This window comes from Delphinus delphis, chromosome X (assembly GCF_949987515.2).
Source record: "Delphinus delphis chromosome X, mDelDel1.2, whole genome shotgun sequence".
In the NCBI taxonomy this organism is placed as follows: Eukaryota; Metazoa; Chordata; class Mammalia; order Artiodactyla; family Delphinidae; genus Delphinus; species Delphinus delphis.
The window spans coordinates 87,663,159-87,689,297 of record NC_082704.1 but is presented as its reverse complement, the minus strand read 5'-3'; positions in this window follow the sequence as shown (position 1 = coordinate 87,689,297).

Sequence of the window (26,139 nt, the reverse complement as noted above, 5' to 3'; positions counted from 1 at the left end):
TATTTTATATTACTTTATTTTATTTTGTTTTATCCTCTTTCTTTCTTTCTTTCTTTCTACTTTTTCTCCCTTTCATTCTGAGCTGTGTGGATGAAAGGCTCTTGGAGCTGCAGCCAGGAGTCAGTGTTGTGCCTCTGAGGTGGGAGAGCCAACTTCAGGACACTGGTCCACAAGAGACCTCCCAGCTCCACGTAATATCAAATGGCGAAAATCTCCCAGAGATCTCCATCTCAACACCAACACCCAGCTTCAGTCAAAGACCAACAAGCTACAGTGCTGGACACCCTATGCCAAACAACTACCAAGACAGGAACACAACCCCACCCATTAGCAGAGAGGCTGCCAAAAATCATAATAAGTCCACAGACACACCAAAGCACACCACCAGACATGGACCTGCCCACCAGAAAGACAAGATCCAGCCTCATCCACCAGAACACAGGCACTAGTCCCCTCCACCAGGAAGCCTACACAACCCACTGAAACAACTTTAGCCACTGGGGACAGACTTCAAAAACAATGGGAACTAGGAACCTGCAGCCTGCAAAAAGGAGACCCCAAACACAGTAAGATAAGCAAAATGAGAAGACAGAAAAACACACAGCAGATGAAGGAGCAAGATAAAAACCCACCAGACCTAATAAATGAAGAGGAAATAGTCAGTCTACCTGAAAAAGAATTCAGAATAATGATAGTAAAGATGATCCAAAATCTTGGAAACAGAATGGACAAAATGCAAGAAACATTTAACAAGGACCTAGAAGAACTAAAGATGAAACAGGCAATGATGAACAGCACATTATATGAAATTAAAAATACTCTAGAAGGGATCAATAACAGAATAACTGAGTCAGAAGAACGGATAAGTGACCTGGAAGATAAAATAGTGGAAATAACTACTGCAGAGCAGAATAAAGAAAAAGAATGAAAAGAACTGAGGACACTCTCAGAGACCTCTGGGACAACATTAAACACACCAACATTCGAATTATAGGGGTTCCAGAAGAAGAAGAGAAAAAGAAAGGGACTGAGGAAATATTTGAAGAGATTATAGTTGAAAACTTCCCTAATATGGGAAAGGAAATAGTTAATCAAGTCCAGGAAGCACAGAGGGTCCCATACAGGATAAATCCAAGGAGAAACATGCCAAAACACATATTAATCAAACTATCAAAAATTAAATACAAAGAAAACATATTAAAAGCAGCAAGGGAAAAACAACAAATAACACACAAGGGAATCCCCATAAGGTTAACAGCTGATCTTTCAGCAGAATCTCTGCAAGCCAGAAGGGACTGGCAGGACATATTTAAAGTGATGAAGGAGAAAAACCTACAACCAAGATTACTCTACCTAGCAAGGATCTCATTCAGATTTGATGGAGAAATTAAAACCTTTACAGACAAGCAAAAGCTGAGAGAGTTCAACACCACCAAACCAGCTTTACAACAAATGCTAAAGGATCTTCTCTAGGCAAGAAACACAAGAGAATGAAAAGACTTACAATAACAAACCCAAAACAATTAAGAAAATGGGAATAGGAACATACATATCAATAATTACCCTAAATGTAAATGGTTAAATGCTCCAACCAAAAGACACAGACTCGCTGAATGGATACAAAAACAACACCCATATATATGCTGTCTACAAGAGACCCACTTCAGACCTAGAGACACATACGGACTGAAAGTGAGGGGATGGAAAAAGATATTCCGTGCAAATGGAAACCAAAAGAAAGCTGGAGTAGCAATTGTCATATAAGACAAAAGAGACTTTAAAATAAAGACTATTAGAAGAGACAAAGAAGGACACTGTATAATGATCAAGGGATTGATCCAAGAAGAAGATATAACAATTGTAAATATGTACCCAACATAGGAGCACCTCAATACATAAGGCAAATACTAACAGCCATAAAAGGGGAAATCGACAGTAACACAGTCATAGTAGGGGACTTTAACACCCCACTTTCACCAATGGACAGATCATCCAAAATGAAAGTAAATAAGGAAACACAAGCTTTAAATGATACATTAAACAAGATGGACTTAATTGATATTGATAGGACACTCTATCCAAAAACAACAGAATACACATTTTTCTCTAGTGCTCATGGAACTTTCTCAAGGATAGATCATATCTTGGGTCACAAATCAAGCCTTGGTAAATTTAAGAAAATTGAAATTGTATCAAGTATCTTTCCGACCACAACACTATGAGACTAGATATCAATTACAGGAAAAGCTCTGTAAAAAATACAAACACGTGGAGGCTAAACAATACACTACTTAATAACAAAGTGATCCATGAAGAAATCAGAGAGGAAATCAAAAAATACCTAGAAACAAATGACAATGGAGACATGATGACGCAAAACCTATGGGAAGCAGCAAAAGCAGTTCTAAGAGGGAAGTTTATAGCAATACAATCCTACCTTAAGAAACAGGAAACATCTCGAATAAACAACCTAACCTTGCACGTAAAGCAATTAGTGAAAGAAGAACAAAAAACCCCAAAGTTAGCAGAAATCATAAACCCCAAAGTTAGCAGAAGGAAAGAAATCATAAAGAAATCAGATCAGAAATAAATGAAAAAGAAATAAAGGGAACGATAGCAAAGATCAATAAAACTAAAAGCTGGTCCTTTTAGAAGATAAACAAAATTGATAAACCATTAGCCACACTCATCAAGAAAAAAAGAGAGAAGACTCAAATCAATAGAATTAGAAATGAAAAAGGAGAAGTAACAACTGACACTGCAGAAATACAAAAGATCATGAGAGATTACTACAAGCAACTCTATGCCAATAAAATGGACAACCTGGAAGAAATGGACAAATTCTTAGAAATGCACAACCTGCCAAGACTGAATCAGGAAGAAATAGAAAATATGAACAGACCAATCACAAGCACTGAAATTGAAACTGTGATTAAAAACCTTCCAACCAACAAAAGCCCAGGACCAGATGGCTTCACAGGCGAATTCTACCAAACATTTAGAGAAGAGCTAACACCTATCCTTCTCATACTCTTCCAAAATATAGCAGAGGGAGGAACACTCCCGAACTCATTTTACGAGGCCACCATCACACCCTGATACCAAAACCAGACAAAGATGTCACAAGGAAAGAAAACTACAGGCCAATATCACTGATGAACATAGATGCAAAAATCCTCAACAAAATGCTAGCAAACAGAATCCAACAGCACATTAAAAGGATCATGCACCATGATCAAGTGGGGTTTATCCCAGGAATGCAAGAATTCTTCAATATATGCAAATCAATCAATGTGATACACCATATTAACAAATTGAAAGAGAAAAACCTATGGTCATCTCAATAGATAAAGAGAAAGCTTTCAACAAAATTCAACACCCATTTAGGATAAAAACCCTCCAGAAAGTAGGCATAGAGGGAACTTTCCTCAACATAATAAAGGCCATATATGACAAATCCACAGCCAACATCGTCCTCCATGGTGAAACATTCAAAGCATTTCCACTAAGATCAGGAATAAGACAAGCTTGCCCACTCTCACCACTCTTATTCAACATACTTTTGGATGTTTTAGCCATAGCAATCAGAGAGGAAAAGGAAATAAAAGGAATCCAAATCGAAAAAGAAGAAGTAAATCTATCACTGTCTGCAGATGACATGATACTATATATAGAGAATCCTAAAGACGCTACCAGAAAACTACTAGAGCTAATCAATGAATCTGGTAAAGTAACAGGATACAAAATTAATGCACAGAAATCTCTAGCATTCCTATACACTAATGATGAAAAATCAGAAAGTGAAATCAAGAAAACACTCCCATTTACCATTGTAACAAAAAGAATAGAATATCTAGGAATAAACCTACCTAAGGAGACAAAAGACCTGTATGCAGAAAATTATAAGACACTGATGAAAGAAGTGAAAGGTGATACAAATAGATGGAGAGATGTACCATGTTCTTGGATTGGAAGAATCAACATTGTGAAAATGACTCTACTACCCAAAGCGATCTACAGATTCAATGCAATCCCTATTAAACTACCACTGGCATTTTTCACAGAAATAGAACAAAAAATTTCACAGTTTGTAAGGAAACACAAAAGACCCCAAATAGCCAAAGCAATCTTGAGAATGAAAAACGGAGCTGGAGGAATCACGCTCGCTGATTTCAGACTATATTACAAAGCTACAGTAATCAAGACAGTATGGTACTGGCACAAAAACAGAAAGATAGATCAATGGAACAGGATAGAAAGCCCAGGGATAAACCCACGCACATATGGTCACCTTATTTTTGATAAAGTAGGCAGAAATATACAGTTGAGAAAGGACACCCTCTTCAATAAGTGGTGCTGGGAAAACTGGACAGGTACATGTAAAAGTATGTGATTAGATCACTCCCTAACACCATACACAAAAATAAGCTCAAAATAGATCAAAGACCTAAATGTAAGGCCAAAAACTATCAAACTCTTAGAGGAAAACATAGGCAGAACACTCTTTGACATAAATCACAACAAGATCCTTTTTGACCCACCTCCTAGTGAAATGGAAATAAAAACAAAAACAAAAAAACCAAATGGGACCTAATGAAACTTTAAAGCTTTTGCACAGAAAAGGAAACCATAACCAAGACCAAAAGACAACCCTCAGAATGGGAGAAAATATTTGCAAATGAAGCAACTGACAAAGGATTAATCTCCAAAATTTATAAGCAGCTCATGCAGCTCAATAACGAAAAAACAAACAACCCAATCCAAAAATGGCCAGAAGACCTAAATAGACATTTCTCCAAAGAAGATATACAGACTGCCAACAAACACATGAAAGAATGCTCAACATCATTAATCATTAGAGAAATGCAAATCAAAACTACAATGAGATATCATCTCACACCGGTCAGAATGGCCATCATCAATAAATCTAGAAACAATAAATGCTGGAGAGGGTGTGGAGAAAAGGGAACCCTCTTGCACTGCTGGTGGGAATGTGAATTGGTTCAGCCACTATGGAGAACAGTATGGAGGTTCCTTAAAAAACTACAAATAGAACTACCATATGACCCAGCAATCCCACTACTGGGCATATACCCTGAGAAAACCGAAATTCAAAAAGAGTCATGTACCAAAATGTTCATCGCAGCTCTATTTACAATAGCCCGGAGATGGAAACAACCTAAGTGCCCATCATCGGATGAATGGATAAAGAAGATGTGGCACATATATACAATGGAATATTACTCAGCCATAAAAAGAAACGAAATTGAGCTATTTGTAATGAGGTGGATAGACCTAGAGTCTGTCATACACAGTGAAGTAAGTCAGAACGAAAAAGACAAATACAGTATGCTAACACATATATATGGAATTTAAGAAAAAAAAAATGTCATGAAGAACCTAGGGGTAAGGCAGGAATAAAGACGCAGACCTCCTAGAGAACGGACTTGAGGTTATGGGGAGGGGGAAGGGTGAGCTGTGATGGGGCGAGAGAGAGTCATGGACATATACACACTAACAAACGTAGTAAGGTAGATAGCTAGAGGGAAGCAGCCGCATGGCACGGGGATATTGGCTCGGTGCTCTGTGACAGCCTGGAGGGGTGGGATAGGGAGGGTGGGAGGGAGGGAGACGCAAGAGGGAAGAGATATGGGAACATATGTATATGTATAACTGATTCACTTTGTTATAAAGCAGAAACTAACACACCATTGTAAAGTAATTATACCCCAATAAAGATGTTAAAAAAAAAAAAATCTACAAACAATAAATGCTGGAGAGGGTGTGGAGAAAAGGGAACACCCTTGCACTGCTGGTGGGAATGTGAATTGGTACAGCCACTATGGAGAACAGTATGGAGGTTCCTTAAAAAACTACAAATAGAACTATCATATGACCCAGCAATCCCACTACTGGGCATATACCCTGAGAAAACCATAATTCAATAAGAGTCATGTGGGCTTCCCTCGTGCCACAGTGGTTGAGAGTCTGCCTGCTGATGCAGGGGACGTGGGTTCGTGCCCCAGTCCGGGAAGATCCCATGTGCCGTGGAGCAGCTGGGCCCGTGAGCCATGGCTGCTGAGCCTGCGCATCCGGAGCCTGTGTTCTGCAACGGGAGAGGCCACAACAGTGAGAGGCCTGCGTACCGCACAAAAAAAAAAAAAAAGAGTTATGTACGAAAATGTTCATTGCAGCTCTATTTACAATAGCCAGGAGATGGAAACAACCTAAGTGTCTGTCACTGGATGAATGCATAAAGAAGATTTGGCACATATATAGAATGGAATATTACTCAGCCATAAAATGAAATGAAATTGAGCTATTTGTAACGAGGTGGATGGACCTAGAGTCTGTCATACAGAGTGAAGTAAGTCAGAAAGAGAAAGACAAATACCATATGCTAACACATATGTATGGAATTTAAGAAAAAAAAATGTCATGAAGAACCTAGGAGTAAGACAGGAATAAAGACACAGACCTACTAGAGAATGGGCTTGAGGATATGGGAAGGGGAAAGGGTAAGCTGTGACAAAGTGAGAGAATGGCATGGACATATATACACTACCAAACGTAAAATAGATAGCTAGTGGGAAGCAGCCGCATAGCACAGGAAGATCGGCTTGGTGCTTTGTAACCACCTAGAGGGGTGGGATTTGGAGGGTGAGAGGGAGGGAGACGCAAGAGGGAAGAGATATGGGAACATATGTATATGTATAAGTGATTCACTTTGTTATAAAGCAGAAACTAACACACCATTGTAAAGCAATTATACCCCAATAAAGATGTAAAAAAGAAAAATTTCACAACTTGTATGGAAACACAAATGACCCTGAATAGCCAAAGCAACGTTGAGAAAGAAAAACGGAGCTGGGGGAATCAGGCTCCCAGTCTTCAGACTATATTACAAAGGTACAGTAATCAAGAGAGTATGGTACTGGCACAAAAACAGAAATATAGACCAATGGAACAGGATAGAAAGCCCAGAGATAAGCCCACACACATATGGTCACCTTATTTTTGATAAAGGAGGAAAGAATATACAATGGAGAACAGCCTATTCAATAAGTAGTGCAGATGTAGAGAATGGACTTGAGGACACGGGGAGGGAGAAGGGTAAGTTGGGACAAAGTGTGAGTGTGGCATCTACTTATATATACTACCAAATTAAAAATTGATAGCTAGTGGGAAGCAGCCACATCGCACAGGGAGATCAGCTCAGTGCTTTGTGACCACCTAGAGGCATGGGATAAGGAGGGTGGGAGGGAGATGCAAGAGGGAGGAGATATGGGGATATATGTATATGTACAGCTGATTCACTTTGTTATAAAGCAGAGTCTAGCACACCATTGTAAAGCAATTATACTCCAATAAAGATGTTAAAAAGTAAAAAAAGGGAATGGGGAGTTAGTGTTTAATGAGTACATATTTTCAGTATGAGATGATGAAAAAGTTCTAGACATGGCTATTGGTGATGGTTGTACGACAATGTGAATATATTTAATGACATAACTGTACATTTAAAAGTGGTTAAAATGGCAAATTTTATGTTGTGTATATTTTGCCAATTAAAAAAACTTATGAAGAGTAATTTGAGCAGTGCTTGCCTCTTTCTTCTCATTGTAAAACTCATGACATTATTTTTATTCCTTGCTGAACAGCCATATTCCTTTCTAAGTTTGGACCAGCTTCCAACATTTTGTCCTTTGTGTTCTCAATGTCACGAAAAATCTCTAAGAGTTCCTTTAATGTTAACTTCTTTTGCTGGTATGCCTTCCTCTGGGACTTCTTCATCCTTTTCATGATGAGTCATGCTCACTTTTTTCATTTAAGCCCATAAAGTTACCTTTCTAACGTCCTCTGGCTGCAAAGCTAGAGCCTCTCAAACAGCAGCACTGTGTCCACATCTCAGAGTCAGCTATTTATTCTATAACTTCGTTTACTTTCTATTAGAAACCTGTAAAGTTACTTACACAGCACAGTAAAATTTCCTGACCTGCTGTGTGCATACTACTTGCTATATGCTTGAATATTTTCAATTGCATGACTTATATTTTTTTCAAAACTCAGCTAAAGAAATTGCATTTAATTGTATCCCTCTCTCTCTCCAGCTGTGTCATCAATAGCCTGTTATAAAGTCCATCTACTAGGCTTTAAATGTTGAAATAACTCCATGGTCCATTGGATGAAATTGTGTTTGGTGGTAAAAAGCAAAATTTCACATTTCCATTCAAGAGAACCAGGGTGACCTGGAGCATTATCCAACAGTAGTAGTGGTTTTCTTTTGTTATCACATAAACTTTTTAAATTCAAATGTATATATATATATATATATATTTTTTTACATATACATGTATCTATAAAAGTTAAATTATTTTCCCTGCAACGTCTCTCTGTCACTGGAAGACAAGGAGGCAATACAACTACATGCTTTGCTGTCCTTGTGTGAGCTGAGCAACAGATGTGCAGTGACTAGTCACTGATTCACTTTGAAAAGAAGGGATGTGATTGGTTACTGATCATACCATAACATGCATCTCTTATTTACATATTGATTTGTGGACTGGAGAGCTAGCAGTGAAATTTGTATTCTATGCAATTACTCATAATTAATTTATGGTGAGGACTGAAATTTGAACTGTGTTGTTGGGTGACTACTGTTAACTAAATCATGGTGATTGAAATTCATGTAAATCGGAACAATGCAAAGTGAGGACTATCTGTATTACACATCTACTATTTGCTTGTTATGTTTCCCCCACCAGAATGTAAGTTAAGTGGGATGGAGACTTAGCCTATTTTATTTACAGTTATATTCCTAATGCCATAGAACAAAGCCAGAGTAGGGGCTCAAAAATACTTGTAGAAAAGGAGGAAAGGAAAGACAGAGAATGGAAGAAAGGGAGGAAGGAAGGGGAGAGAGAGGTAAGATCATCAAGTTAGATCAACTGTCAAGATCCTCAGAGAAGCAAAAGAACTTTCTCAAAGGCACCCAGCTCTCCAAGGTTCTGCCTTGGGGTCTGACATGTACCCCCTAACCTGCGTTGTTCTTCTTGCTCTTTCTCTCCTTCTCTCCAAACTTTATTTCAAGTTATGCATTCACATGAAGATGTGACTAACAACACTTTGGGACCTTAATCAGTTGACCTTTGAGGAGGGATTAGAGCCTTACCTCAGAAGGCCACAATCCTGTGGGGGGAGGTGACATTAGGGTCTTCCCAGACTCCCTAGTATCAGACTACAGAACCTACTAATTCTTAGTCTATGTCAAACTATTTGCATTTTCTTTCCTAATGTCCTTGTGTGGTGCTACAATCAGAGATCACAGGATGCTGGGGTTTTCCTCTGAGTATCTCACTCCCCTGAGGTTAGGTTTCTAATCTACTCATGGCACTCCGTTGTCCCAGAGCAGATGGGGCAGCCTGGCCAACTCAGAGGGGGAAAACACTGACTTCAGATGAAAAATTTCTGTTTCTGTGACTAAGGACTTAGTCAGCTACCTGGTTTAGGACGTACTATTTGTCAGAAAGTAGATCTGGAGGAAATATCACTCATTCTAACTAGAGTAATCATTTTCAGTACATTTTTTACTCATGAAATTTAAAAAGAATGGGGTGCCAGTTTAACCTTGTGGTTAAGGTTATGAATGAGAACGGAAGTTTAAATTACCCAGGGAGGTCCCCTTAGTCAGAGTTTCAGAGCATTCCAGACTCTTGTGTCAATTAAAGCACATTGAACTTCAATAGAATAACAAAAAGGCAAGCAGCGGTCTGTTTGGAGACTCCGCCTCTTCCCCTAATGTTCTGCTCACTTGCCCTCTCTCCCCCTCCCTCCTTCCTTCGCTCTCTCTTTCCCTCTTTTTCTTCCTTTCTTTGTTTCTCTTTCTCTCTCTTTCTTTCCTTCCTTCTTTCCTTGAAAAAAGCAACTGTTCTTTACAAGAATAAAATTACTTAAGTAATTAAATGGAACTGACCTTAGCTGATATCTTCTAAGTTTCTAAATCCAAGCTCTATATCAACAATTATATGTTTTCTTTAATTTTCAGATCTTTTGCTTTTTCCCTTTCCTTTTCCATATTCCTCCTATACCCTCAGATCACCATACTTTGGACCTCCCACTAACGGTTTGAACCCGAGAAAGAAAGAGGTTGACTCCCTCAAGGGAGAGTTACAAGGGGTCAATGATGCCTGCCCCTCTTCTTGTTAGATGCTCTTGCAGGAAGTTTGGTGAAAAGAATTAGTTGGCTAGAATTAGTCTTCAGTTTGGTAAATTTCCAACATCTGTGCTTTTCCTGGTTGTCATTAGCATAAATATTTCCCCCCATATTAGCATAAATATTTGAGTGTCAACAACTGAAAGAATTTGAAAAACTTACTGACTGAAGATTTTTGTCACAGACACTCCATTTCAACTGGCATCTTTCACTCTTTAAAAGTTCTATCATCTTAAACAGTACTTTCTTCTTTTGTTCTATTGAATTTCAATTATGTGCAAGCCCTGTAGGGAGATACAAAGATGGATAGGACACAGTTCCTACGCTTACAGCTGAAAACCATGCAAGAACATAAGATTCAGGCTGGCCAAAAGCTGAATAAGAGCACAGGGCTAAAATAATAGTAAAAGAAAACATTGAACAAGAGATGGTGCATGCAGGCTTTGTTTAATTTTCAGGTTACCATTATAGACAGAATATACCAAAGAAGGTCTGAGGAAAATGGGACACCTTGGGGTTTGTGGGCAGGAGGGGACTGTGAGGATAGAGAAAGGAGTTCAGATCAGAGATGCATCTGGAAGGAGTTGGAAGACAGAGTTGCAGGGGAAGGTTTTTTAGGTGGAGAATATGTGGGCAAACAGGGCTACCAAGTGAGGTTGTTCAATTTGTAACACAAGGGCTTGCCATTCACATCATACTCTCTGAGCAGAATACAACCTTTGTGGCCACTGGTAGCAATCTTGGGGCAAGAGTCTAAGACATTTCCAGGACAAAATCTCTTGCAGACATAAAGAGTAGACTTGCTATCGTGATGTAAATCCTCAGAGGGCAAGGACTGGGTCTTATTTGTCTTTGGATCCTCAGAGCTTTGCACAGAGTCTGACACATCTTAGGTATTTAACACATGTCTCCCAAATGAATGAACTATAGAAATCTTATCGAAGCCCCACCAGTTGGTTAGTCCAAATGAGGGTGAGGTCACCGAATGGGGATAACTCATATTTCTTTGATATCTCTGGATAATGTTGGGCCTCAGGCCCAGAACTATCTCTCTTCCAAGTCATTTCAGTTATTCCCAGGACCTTAAGGGGTGTTTTGCTTATGCTCATGCACTGTCTTCTCTTATTCTTCCAGTATAGTCTTTATCCGATGTTTTGAAAGAGGCAATATCCCAGCCATGCCCACTCTGCAGAGCCACCACCCCTTCTGTGAGTATGGTATACCTCCCATGAATTTATCTCCTGTGCACCCAAAGCTGCTATAGTGGAAGCCATGATGGCCTCATGGTCCCTTTGACTCCTGGGACTGAAGCCTTACTAATTCTATGGAGAAATGGAGAGAATGGTCTTTTGTTTTCCAGGGCCATCTACATAGACACGAAGATATGTTGAATGTCTCATATCTGACACAGCCCTCCTTAAAACAATGTCTTCAGCTTCTGTCTGTCCCAACAATGAGCAGAAGATGGACACCATGCAAGTCTTTCTACACACTGTCCCCATTTTTCTGCTCTTGAAAAAGAATGTACACTGGAAAATATTGGGGGTATGTGAGAACATGAAGTATTGTAGTTTGGCTGCAGCAAAGTTTGTCCAGGCAAATGGGACACAAGTTGGCCCTGAGGAAGACTGAATTAAATAGTGAGAATGAATGAGTATAAACCCTAAACACTATTTAGTGGAAAACCATTTAAAAGTTATTTGAAGAGAAGCCATAGTTTTATGATTAAGTATGGAGAAAACTATCATTATGACTCATTAGAGATGTAACAAAAGTCTAGGCAGAATAGGACAGTGCAGTTACACAGACCCAGGTTTGAGTCTCAGTGACATTGGTTAAGTCACTTAACCTCAGGGACTCCTAGTTTCCTCATCTATAAAATAGATATATTATCCACATCTCAGGATCTTTTGTAAGAATCATATTCATAAAATGCTTAGCACAAAACCTGGAACATAGAATACCTAATAAAATGACCAGAAAAAGTAGCATATTATAAGGTATTCTCACTTCTGGGGTAATCAGGAATTCCCAAAGACAGCGATATAATAAGTAAGCAAAATTGCAAAGGAGACGGAGTTTTATTTGGGGTTGCTTACCTTCTCCTTTACCAACCAATGACCCAGATAATAACCAGGGAAACAATTTGGTTAATTAATTCACATCCTGGTGGTAGCACCTGTTTTTCTTCCATAAATTCCAAGAAGAGGGTGGCTAGGGAGTGAGTGGTGGTAGAAGTTCAGAGATCAGTAGCAGTTTGGGACAAGGGTGGTGGCCTTTTGAGTGTGAGCTCCTTGCCCCTAACCTTTTGCACCACATCCTTAACATGACTCATCATTACCTAGAGCTTATTTTGGATACAAATGGCTCAAGGCTTTTACTCCATTTGAGCATTCTGTGCACTTCCTTCAAAGTTCATTGTGGATGGCCCTGGAAAACAAAAGGCCATTTTCTCCATTTCTAGCACTGGACATCTATAGGTGCGGCTTATAGCTGCCCATTCACCATCGTTTTTAAGCACTCTCTTCCCAGCAGACAGAAAGCCCTGGATTCCAGAAACAGGCTCCACTTACCAAAAATTTCTAAGCTGTCTGAAGATCAACTTCTACCTTCTCAAGGACCTTCCAATTATTCTGGAATAAGTGACAACACTATTTCCTCTCAGGATTATGTTTGCAGGTCTAGAAGTTCCTGAAGAGAGTTTATGATTGCATTTCTTTATTTCCACTGACACAACTTCCAATAACATGAAGAAGAAAACTTTTAAACGGTGTGATTGCAAATCCTAGCTATTTTGTAATCTCTGGTGTATTTGAGAATTACTCATACTAGATGGCACTTGAGGAACAAGAAGTTTCTTGATGTTGTCTACTTCCCTGAAAGACACCAAAAAACAACAAATCTTGTCTCAGTCTGAAAACTGAGTGATCATGCTATGGGATGTCTGATTTTGGAATAGAGGAATAGGACCATGCCATGTTTGGGGGAGTGGCTTAGGATCCAGGAAACCTGGGTTCTTCATTCTCTCTGCCTATATCTTGTAGCCTTGGATAAGAAGTTTCCAGGAGCCTCCTTATGACTTGTGACACTGCTTACCCTGGACCAGGAGAGTTAAGGAAGGAAAGAACTTGGTAAGAGCTTTGGACTAACTGGCACTAACAAAGTTGTCCAGAAATAATGCTCAAACAAGTAGTCCTCATGAATACAAATGTTGTAGCCAATATTTCTGACATTTCAAGAGCCTGAGAAATGTCAGTGCTTTCTACTGTCTGAGGAGAGCCTCCTCTGAGGAAGTCCTCCTGAAGTGGCAAGTGTTTTCTTTTCCACTGCTTGAAGGTCAAACCAAATCACTTCTTCCTCAAATAGGTCTCACTTTCATAGGCTCATAAAATGGCCAAGTTAGAATGTGTCTTGGTTGATGAAGTCAGTTGAGGGTGTGAGGCTGACTCAGGCTGACCCAAGTTCCTCTGTTTATTCAGTACCAGGAATATTTAAATCAGAACTGACCTTAAAATAGCAACTCTTTGGAAAAGGGCTCAGCACTGACTCCTAAGAATCTCTTATAGCTACCCCTCTTACTTTTCTCTTCCAATGGTCACTGCTTAGAAAGTCTATGACAATATATGCCTCGTGTCTGATACTTTCATTTTCACTAAAGAACATTATTACACCACATAAAATTCTAGAATTCATGAGGGACGATTAGAATACCTTAAATTCCTTTGCTCACTGAGAGAATATTATGGCAGAATTTTATCTCTTACACTGGGACACTTAGAAATTGGCCTGCATGAATATCTTTGTTTGATAGAAATTTGAAGCACAATATTCTTCATTAAGGTTTTTGAGAAAGCAAGAGTAACATATTAATTTCCTTCTCATTTTATATACTATGACAAAACCAATTTTGATCATCCTAACCACAACTATTGACTCTCAAGCATCTCTCTTGGGATCTAATTGGCTGCTATAATTCTCCACCTGAATGGCTCATAAAAACTCCAAACTCAGTGAGACTAAAAGATAATTTAAGCTTATTCTGCCTTCTGTCTCCATCTTAGTTAATGGCATGACATTTGCCAATTCTCTCAAATTGGAAAACCTAGAGGCATTTATCCTCAAGTCTCCCTCTCATTCATTCTTGGTGTGCAACTCGTCACTGTACACTGTAGGTTCTCCTGCAGAAACGTCTCTCAGATTAGTCCACATATCCTTTCTTGGATGGTTTCAGCAGCCTCCTGAAGAACCCTCTTGCTTCTTTCCTCTCCTAGAGAGTCCAGGACCCACATGTGATCATGCCACTCCTTGCTCCAAAATTTCAGGTTGCTGGAAGATTAAAATCCAGATTCCTTGACCTGGCACTCACAGTTTTCCTTAACCTGGCCCCAACCACTTCTACAGCCTAATTCCCTGCCAAGTCACACCTCCATCCCGTAGACTCCAGCCATAGTCAGTTTTTCACCACTCTACAAACAGGACTGATATTTTTGCCACACTTACCTTGGCTCATTTCCTCTCTCTCAAATGCCTCCTCCATCCCATCTCCACCTAGTTAAATGTTACTTATTCTTCAATACCCATTTCAAATGTACCCGTCCAGGAGAGGCCTTCCTTGAGCTGTTCCTCAACCCCACCCCAAGTTAATGACTCCACCATCCACATTGTCTCAGTATTTTATTCACACCTATATGACAAGAGAAATCTCATCCATCATATATGAGCACCTTGCAAGAGGTTCCCTGTCTTATAATTCATTTTATCCCTGGCACTCAGTAGCATTTGATAAGTGGATTAATGGATACATGGATGGGTTGGGTGGTAAAGTTTAAATTGAGGAGAGTGGGCAGACATTGGAGAGAAGGCAGTGTAAGAAAATGGAGAAAAGGGAAAAGAAATTGGAAATCATGTCTCCTTATTTACTCACTTCTAAATTTTATTCATTTCACCCATTTTCCTTCAAATGCAGTTATAATGAATATTTACTTTCTTAATAGTCCCATGCCCTTGTACTTAAGGAGTGGGGAAATTAAATTTACCTTCCAAATCTGCTTATTGAGTTCATGAAAAACATTTTCCTACAGTTTATTAGCAGAAATTTTATTGCCCTTTAAATATTTTACAGCAAACAAAAGTACTATGAGGAACTTCCTCTTGTAGCCAAGATGGAGAACAGGGAGAAAATTTATCCTCCCATCTTAAACAACTAAGAAATTGGACAAAATATATGAGACAATGGTTTTTAAGACATTGGACAGCAGGCAAATAAGGACAGTGATCCCTGAGAGGAAACAAAGGAAGTAAGCTCCATAATCACTACTACTTACTACCTGGAGAAGGTATCCAGGTCACAGTACAGGGAGGAGGAACTTGGAGGCGCAGCAGAAGAACCCTTGAGTTGAAGATATGGAGCTGAGAGTCCAGGGATATCAAGGCAACTGGAGTTCACAGTGTAGAGATAAGAAAAGTATATAGAGAAAAAACTCAGAAGAGCTGCAGAGGACTCCCCTTAAGTATTCAGCAGAGTACTGATCAGTATGTGTGTGAGGAAACTACACAAGGCTGGGGAGAGAACCACCCCAAAGGTTTAGAAGGAACAGTGTCCAGTGGTCACACAGAGCCAGGAATAGTGAATAGTGCCTGTTCCTACCAGTCTGGAGATGGGTGTGGGGATGGGCAGGGCTATAAGGAGTGGAAAGGAGAGATTGTAAAAGGTCATGAGGAAAGTTTTGGAGGTGATAGATATGTTCATTATCTTGATTGTGAAGATGGTTTCATAGCTATACACATATGTAAAAATTTATCAAATTGTGTACCTTAAATATGTGCAGCATATTTTATGTGAATTATACCTCAATGAAGCTATTAAAAATACAGCAGTTATATGGTAGAAGTATGGAGTTTCTATAGATAACTGTTTTGCTTTGAATCAATGATTTATGATAAACAGTTCACATAGATGGCCATTAATTCATTGATTTTAAAGTTTTTAATTCAAATGCAAATAATGCACTACATTTAAAAAATTAAACATCCAACTGCTAACAACAAAGAAAAACCAAAAAAATTACATAGCAAAGTAAAACATCGGCAGTGAGACAAGAATAAGCTGGAAGGAAAATGAAAGGTGGGCTGTTTCTGTCCCAGAGAGAACCTTAGGGTGGAAGAAGCTACCCATCTCTCAGCTCCTGGGTATGGGTGAGGTATAAAAATCTGACTCAAGCTGGGTCATCTCTGAAAAAAAAAAATCTCAATGTTTTTCACAGATTTTCTCTTTTATGTGAATGGATAGCCCAACTTTATAGACAAGCAGATTGAGAAGCCTGGCTAATTCCCCAAATCACAAGTAGGGATGGAAAAAGGGAGAAATTAAAATTGCATCAATATCCAGTTTAATTTGGTGGGCAAAGTATTTGAACTCATCTGAAACTGCCTCATCTTGGAATTAGCAGGGGTCACCAGAGTGGAGGGGGTCTACAAACACATCTAAAGGACAAAGACTGCCTCAGAATTAGTGGTGAATATATTGACACACTTTTTTGGTGAGGGCAGATGGAGTATGAGGCAGCAGTGGAATCAAGTAGAATATAATTGGAATTACAACAGTTTCCTAATGGCTTCACTGTAATCTATAGTCACTTCAGGCTGGGGTAGGGGAACAGAGGTATGTATGTGGTTTGGCAATGCTATGCTAGCTATTTTTTCTTTCATTGTTTTTATATGGTGTTTTCCCACACAGGGCTCATAGCCCTTTACAATATTGAGGCTCCATTCCTTTGTGTTTTTTGAAAAGCCAGTTGTGGAAAGTTTTGATTTCTATTCTTCCAGTGGCTCTATCCAGTACCCACTAAGTATTTGGCCTTCCTTGGGCTGCTCCTAGAAGGCTGACCACAGGCATAGATACCAGATGAAGGATGGTATTTGCCTATGAGAAACAGTGTGGCTAGAAACAAAGGATAGTTTTCAGGAATTCTCTAGGAGACCTCAGTATTATTTTATTTGCTTTCTTTTCTTGAATGATAATCAGAACAAAAATCAGACTGATTATCAGAAATAATTTTATATTGGGGCAGATCAAGAAGAAAAGTTTGACCAAAATTGGGATGGTCAATTTGAATCAACATTTATTGAAGCCTGATATGTGCAAAGCTGTGCTTGGCATTATTGAAGATATACAGGTGGGAAAGATCCAGGCCTCGCTTTCAAGAAGTCAGCAGCCCAACATACAGTAAAGGTAGGAAATCATCCACACACAGCTAATAGGAAGGTTAAAAGACAAAAGTAGTAAAATCATCTACATCCACAATATGCAATTAAGGGATACACACAAAAATAATTAGATGTAAAATATGATATCAAAAAGAGTAAATATAAGGGAAGAGAATGTGAATTCAGGGTTGTTAAAATGCATTTGAAATTAAGAGATCAACAACTTAAAATAATCACATATATAGAGAGATTGCTATATAAAAACTTCATATAGCAGCCACAAACCAAAAACCTATAATAGATGCACACACAAAAACAAAAAGGAATCCAAACAGAACACTAAAGACAGTCATCAAATCACAAGAGAATAGAACAAAAGAAGAAGAAAGAAGCAAAAAAACCTACAAAACCACCCCCAAACAATTAACAGGATGGCAATAAGAACATACATACCAACAATTACCTTAAATGTAAATGGACTAAATGCTCCAATCAAAAGACACAGAGCAGCTGAAGGATACAAAAACAAGACTTGTATATATGCTTCTTACAAGATACTCATTTCAGATCTAAAGACACACACAGACTTTAAGTGAGGGGATGGAAACAGGCATTCCATGCAAATAGAAATCAAAAGAAAGCCTGGGTAGCAATACGTATATCAGACAAAAAAGACTTTAAAATAAAGACTGTTATAAGAGATGAGGAAGGGCATTACATAATGATAAAGGGATCAACCAAAGAAAATATATAACAAGTGTAAATATCTATGTACCCAACATAGGAGCACCTAAATACATAAAGCAAATATTAATGGATGTAAAAGGAAAAACTGATAATAACACAATAATAATAGGGGACTTTAACACCTCCCACTTACATCAATGGACAGATCATCCATACAAAAAATCAATAAGGAAACACTGGTCTTAAATGACACATTATCAGATAGACTTAATAGATATATATATATATACAGAACATTCCATCTGAAAGCAGCACAATACACCTTCTTTTCAAGTGTACATGGAACATCTTCCAGGATAGGTCACGTGCTAGGCCACAAAACAAGTCTCAGTAAACTTAAGGAGACTGAAATAATACCAAGCATCCTTTTCAACTACAATGTTATGAGATTAGAAATCAACTACAAGAAAAAAAGTGCAAAAAACACAAACATGTGGAGTCTAAACAATATGCTACTAAACAAGCAATGGATCACTGAAGAAATCAAAGGGGAAATAAAAAAACACCTGGAGAAAAATGAAAACAAATAAAGTGACCAAAATCTATGAGACACAGAAAAAGCAGTTCTAAGAGGGCTATTTCCCACTACCAGGCATATACCGTGAGAAAACCGTAATTCAAAAAGAGTCATGTACCAAAATGTTTACTGCAGCTGTATTTACAATAGCCAGGACATGGAAGCAACCTAAGAGTCCATTGACCGTTGAATGGATAAAGAAGATGTGGCATATATACACAATGGAATATTACTCAGCCATAAAAAGAAATGAAATTGAGTTATTTGTAGTGAGGTGGATGGAGCTAGAGTCTGTCATTCAGAGTGAAGTAAGTCAGAAAGAGAAAAACAAATACCGTATGCTAACACATATATATGGAATCTAAAAAAAAAAAAAGGTTCTGAAGAACCTAGGGGCAAGATGGGAATAAAGATGGAGACCTACTAGAGAATGGACTTGAGGACATGGGGAGGGGGAAGGGTAAGCTGTGACAAAGTGAGAGAGTGGCATGGACATATATACACTACCAAACGTAAAACAGATAGCTGGTGGGAAGCAGCCGCATAGCACAGGGAGATCAGCTCGGTGCTTTGTGACCACCTAGAGGGGTGGGATAGGGAGGGTGGGTTGGAGGGAGATGCAAGAGGGAAGAGATATGGGAACATACGTATATGTATAACTGATTCACTTTGTTATAAAGAAACTAACACACCATTGTAAAACAATTATACTCCAATAAAGATGTTAAAAAGAAAATAAAAAGGAAATATGAACAGAACGATTACCAGTAATGAATTTGAATCATTAATAACTTTTTAAAAACCCTCAACAAACAAAAGTCCAGGGCCAGATGGCTTCACAGGTGAATTCTCCCAAACATTTATAGATGAGTCAATACCTATCCTTCTCAACCTATTCCAAAAAATTGCAGAGGGAGGAATGCTTCTGAACTCATTCTACAAGGCCAGAATCACCCTGATACCAAAATCAGATGAAGATATTACAAAAAAAAAATTACAGGCCAATATCACTGGTCAACATAGATACAAAAATCCTCAACATAATATTATCAAACTGAATCCAACAATATATGAAAAGAATCATACACCATGATCAAGTAAGATTTTTACCAGGGATGCAAGGATTTTTCAATAGCCACAAAGTAGAAAAAGATTTGACAAAATTCAACATCCATTCGTGATAAAAACTCTCCAGAAAGTGGGCATAGAGGGAACCTACCTCAACATAATAAAGGCCATATATGAGAAACCCACAGTTAACATCATGCTCAATGGTTAAAAGCTGAAAGCATTTCCTCTAAGATCAGGAACAAGATGAGAATGCCCACTATCTCCACTTTTTTTTTTTTTTTTTTTTTTTTTTTTTGCTGTACGCAGGCCTCTCACTGCTGTGGCCTCTCCCGTTGCAGAGCACAGGCTCTGGACGCACAGGCTCAGCAGCCATGGCTCACAGGCCCAGCCGCTCTGTGGCACATGGGATCTTCCCAGACCAGGGCACGAGCCCATGTCCCCTACGTTGGCAGGCGGACTCTCAACCACTGCGCCACCAGGGAAGCCCTCTCCACTTTTATTCAACATAGTATTGGATGTCCTAGCCACAGAAATCAGACAATTAAAGGAAATGAAAGGAATCCAAATTGGTAAGGAAGGAGTAAAACTGTTACTGTTTGCATATAATGATACTATATGTAGAAAATCCTAAAGACACTACCAGAAAACTACTAGAGCTCATCAATAAATTTGGTAACGTTGCAGGATACAAAATTAATACACAGGAATCTGTTGCATTTCTATATACTAACAACAAACTATCAGAGAGAAAATAATAAAACAATCCCATTTACAATCACATCAAAAAGAATGAAATACTTAGGGATAAACCTACCTAAGTAGGTAAAAGACCTGTACTAGGAAAACAATTTGACACTGATGAAAGAAATTGAAGACAACACAAACTGACAGAAATATACATCATTTTCATGGTTGGAAGAATTAATATTGTGAAAATGACCATACTACCCAAGGCAATCTAAAATTCAGTGTAATCACTTTCAAAATACTGAGGGCATTTTTCACAGAAATAGAACAAATAATTTAAAAATCTGTATGGAAACACAAAAGACCCAGGATAGCCAAAACAATCTCGAGAAAGAACAGATCTGGAGGTATCACACTCCCTGATTTCAGACTATACTACAAAGCTACAGTAATCAAAACAGTATAATACCTGCACAAAAACAGACATATAGATCAATGGAATAGAATAGAGAGCACAGAAATTAACCCACGCTGTTATGGTCAGTTAAACTACAACAAAAGAGGCAAGAATATACAATGAAGAAAAGACAATCTCTTCAATAAGTGGTGCTGGGAAAACTGAACAGCTATGTAAAAGAATGAAATTAGAACATTCTCTAATGTTATATACAGAAATAAACTCAAAGTGGCTTAAAGAACTAAAGGTAAGACCAGAAACCATAAAATTCCTAGAAGAAAACATAGGCAGAACACTTTTTGACATAAATTGTAGCAATATTTTTTTGGATTTATCCCCTAAAGCAAAGGAAATAAAAACAAAAATAAACAAATGGGACCTAATTAATCTGGAAAGCTTTTGCACAGCAAAGGAAACCATCCACAAAATGAAAAAACAACTTACTGAATGGGAGAAAATATTTGCAAATGATAATGACCAATAAGGGGTTAATATCTAAAATATATACGCAGCTCATACAACTCAACATCAAAAAAACAAACCACCTGATTAAAAAATGGGGGCAGAAAACCTGAATAGACATTTTTCCAAAGAAGACATACAGATGGCTAATAGGAACATGAAAAAAATGCTCAGCATTGTTAACTATCAGAGAAATGCAAATTAAAACAACAATGAGATATCACCTCACACCTGTTAGAATAGCTATCATCAAAAGGAACACAAATAACAACTGTTGGCAAGGATGTGGAGAAAAGGGAACCCTAGTACACTGTTCGTGGGAATGTAAATTGGTGCAGCAACTGTGGAAAACAGTATGGAGTTTTCTCAAAAAACTAAAAATAGAACTACCATATGATCCAGCAATTCCACTCTTGGGTATATATCCAAAGAAAACAAATACACTAATTCGAAAAGATTCATGCACCCCAATGTTCATAGCAGTACTATTTACAATTGCCAAGGCATGGAAGCAACCCAAGTGTCCATCAGCAGATTAATGGTTAGAGAAGATGTGGTATATATATATGTGTGTGTGTGTATATATACACACACACACACACACACACACACACACACACACACACACACACAGTGGAATACTACTCAGCCATAAAAAAGGAATAAAATGTTGCCATTTGCTACAACACGGATAGACCTGGAGGTTATTATGCTAAGTGAAATAAGTCAGACAAACAAAGACAAATACTGTATGATATCACTTATATGTGGAATCTAAACAGTAAAACAAACTAGTGAATATAACAAAAAAGAAAAACAGACTCACAGATATAAAGAACAAACTAATGGTTACCCGTGGGGAGAGGGAAGGGGGGAAGGGCAAGATATGGGTAAGGGGTTAAGAGGTACAAACTACTATGTATAAAATAAATAAGCTGCAAGGATACAACACAGGGGATATAGCCAATAGTTTATAATAACTATAAATGGAGTATAACTTAAAAAAAATTTTTAGAAGATGTTGGGGGTAGGAGTTTATTAATTAATTAATTTATTTATTTTTGCTGTGTTGGGTCTTCGTTTCTGTGCGAGGGCTTTCTTTAGTTGTGGCGAGCGGGGGCCACTCTTCATCGCGGTGCGCGAGCCTCTCACTATCGCGGCCTCTTTTGTTGCGGAGCACAGGCTCCAGATGCGCAGGCTCAGTAGTTGTGGCTCACGGGTCCAGTTGCTCCGCGGCATGCGGGATCCTCCTAGACCAGGGCTCGAACCCGTGTCCCCTGCATTAGCAGGCAGATTCTCAACCACTGTGCCACCAGGGAAGTCCAAACTTTAAAAATTTTTGAATCACTATGTTGTACACCTGAAAAGTAATATTGTATGTCAACTATACCTCAATTTTAAAAAGTCAGAAGCCTGGTAAAGAGGAAATGATCAGTAGACAAATGGCTGGAACACAAAACACTGTAAAAGTTGAGACCTAAGAGTGGGTTGGCAGATTTAAGCTGGGGAAGAATTTGGGGCTCTCCCCATGTCTTGCAAGCACCAGGCAAATTGAATTGATCTCTAGGGCTGGCATCACAGACAGCCAAAGTCACAAAATGGCTTTCAAGAACAGAGGGCAGGCTGGGTTGCTTGAATCCTGCTGGAACTATGTTGTGGTAGATTATTAAAAATCACACCTTCCTATGTCCATGCTCCTTTGCAATGTAACTCTGCTGCTTTTCCCCTCAAGAGGTGACATTTTTTTCCCTTCCTCTTGTGACTTGTTTTGATCAATAGAATGGTCAAATTTACATCACATGAGTGGGGTTTATTCAATGTAATAAGTACTTCTTAAATCCAGGTCTTCCTGAATCCAGAAAAAAACAAACAAACATTTGTTTAGCCCTTCAATAACTTTAAGGTGTTACTTCCTCTGCTATCCTCCACTGCCAAGCATTTGCTGTCTCTCTTGCTTCTGTGTGGGGCCTTGTGATTAGTTCTCATTGCTGGAAGTGCATGGAAGTAAAGGGTCACTTTTGGGTTGAGGCATTAAAAATTAAGAGGTGTTGGGCCTTCTCTGTGTTCTTTCCACCTAGCCTCTGTCTGTAAGCAGACGTCCCAGGGTAACGGTGAAGCCATGTGAAGATAGTTGGGCCCCCCAATGAAAGGAGTTGGATCTCTGGTTTTTGCCTGGAGTGGAGTCCCCTGTCAGCTGGCATTATATGGTGATGTGAGCAAGAAATAAAAATGTATTGCGTCAATTCACTGAGATACTGGGATTGTTTGTAAAAGCAGCTTATATAACCAGTTGTGTGCTGGTAAATGTTTAGCAACTGGATCTCTAAATGAAACAAAATAAAACAAAACAAAAAAAACATTGATTTGTAGAGTTTGCTATGGTATAAATTTCCATGGTATAAATACTCCCACCATGGCCAATTTCAAGCTACCAAAGTGATGTCACTGAACACAGAGCTGGGAAGGGATGCTAACCATTGGCTCTTGTGAGCCTGTATGAACTAACTCCAGCACACCACTGTGTGTAACTTACCCTGACTAATTTACTCTGCCATCTCCAACTCAGGCTGGGTTTGGTGAGAATCCAGCCAGTCTGTCACATGGAGCTACAGACTGGATAACGCTTGGAGCATCCCACCATCCTGCCAACACTTGCTGACTACATGGGCCTGTGACTTAAGTGTTTAGTCACTGAGATTTGAGGATTGTTTGTTAAAGGAAATTCAATACCTCCTTAGCATCTGGCACAGTGCCTTGCACATGGCAGGCATCAATAAATGTCTACTGAATCAAATTCTTAAAGCTAGGGCTTTACAAAATTTTTGTAGCGTTCAAGCCTCATATCCATTTTTTTGGTATTATTCTTCAGAATGCAGACTAGGAATGTTCAGAGTCCAAATAGTCAAATTAGCCCACATATATATATATATATATATATATATATATATATATATATATATATATATATATATAAAATCAGATATAACTATATATAGTATATAGCTGATATATATACTAGAATTATATATCTCAGATATAACTATATATAATTGTTATATAATATATTAATATAATATATAATTATATATAGTTATATATAATAATTTTATTTTCTTCACATTTATTATGTGTTAACATGTTCAAAATTAGATATATAGCTATATCATTTTGATACATTCATGCTTATGATTACTACTCTTTAAAGTTATTTTGCCAATAGCAGACACATATCTTGGCTTACCACCTGGATCTCAGTACTCTTATCTGTAAAATGAGGGCAATGCTCTCTATCTGTGAGTTGCTGGCACCCCTGGAGCTTGAAAAGGTAGTATTTTTTAAAAAGGAACTTATATAATATGCTCTAAAGTTAATTTTCTAATTTTTTAGTTTCTCCCAGCTATGAGGTTGTTTTGAAAATGGGACCTTAAAATAAACAGAGAAACCAACAAAACTGGTTCCTTGTAACATTGGAAAGTAGCCCAAAGACTTTAAACATATCTTAAGCATGCATAATGCAGAACAGAGGGCAAGTTGATTGTCAAATTCCTGTAGAGGGATTTTTTTTTTTTTTAGCTATAACTCTTCCAGCAAATGGCATTAGTATTTGAATTTTAAAACACTCCATATATGCCCTTTCATTCAAGTGTTTTTCTTAATGTGATGTACAACTTTAGAAATGCATACCATCAGCTTAGATATGTATGTTACAGGTTAAAAATTTTCTTCAATTCTATGTTTGGTCTTGGGACTGATTAAAATGTGAATACTAATGAACCATGGGCTGTATGTAGATTCAGTTATTGAAAGGGGATAAAAGAACATTTCTACAAGAGATCAAACATAAGCTCAAATGGTAACTTTGACCAGAGGCCATGTAAGCCACATAACAAACATCCAAAAAAAAATCCTCTTACACTCCAAAGCAGCAGAAAGTGTAGTTTGTACAGTTTGTTCAAAAATGTCAACTTGAAATTTGAGTCTGTGTTGTCTTTTAAAAGTCTGAAAAAAAATGAATTTGAGGGTATTTTCTTACATTTCTGATCCAGAGTCCTAAAACATATAATACTAGTTACTAAGGAAAGAATTATATTAACTTAATAACAGCCATCCTGTAGGAAAGAACAAAATGGAAATGAACTTTGCTTACTTCTTAATATGAGGGCTCAGACTTAGACCAAACTCCTTGCAACTGAGCTGAGTTCAAATGAGAAAAATCTATTTTGCCAAAAGGACTAAATACCTCAAGAACTCGTAAAACTACTGATTATTTAACTTTGACCCAACTGCCAAACATGCAGGACACTTAAACTTGCTAAAAGCATTTTCAGGGTAAGGAGTAAAATTTGGGGCATCTGAGCTAAGCCTTCCTTGGCTTATGGGTGAAAATCCTCTTTGGTGGCTGCTATCATAATGGCTACAACTCACCAAGGTCTGCTGGGGTAAAAATTTCTGGGTTTATTATCTCTGCACCCAAGAAGTCTTTGTTTAAACAGCAATTTGGAGTGACAACTAAAAAGAATGGAGAATATTCAGCTTACTCCTTTTGGTCACGTATTATTTTCTTTTATGAATGAAAATGAATTATTTAGCTATTTATACCTTGGTGACACACTATCACTCTGTTTCCAATTATAGGCCTTTTGAACTCACTTATGTTTGCCATTTAGAGGCTTAAAAAGTGTTCTCTGTCAATAGACTTGCACTAAGCACTACGGTCCTTGTAGCATCTACTATAAGGCTGCATGAAGGTCTTGAGCACCTTATTTTACCTAGAACAGTCTT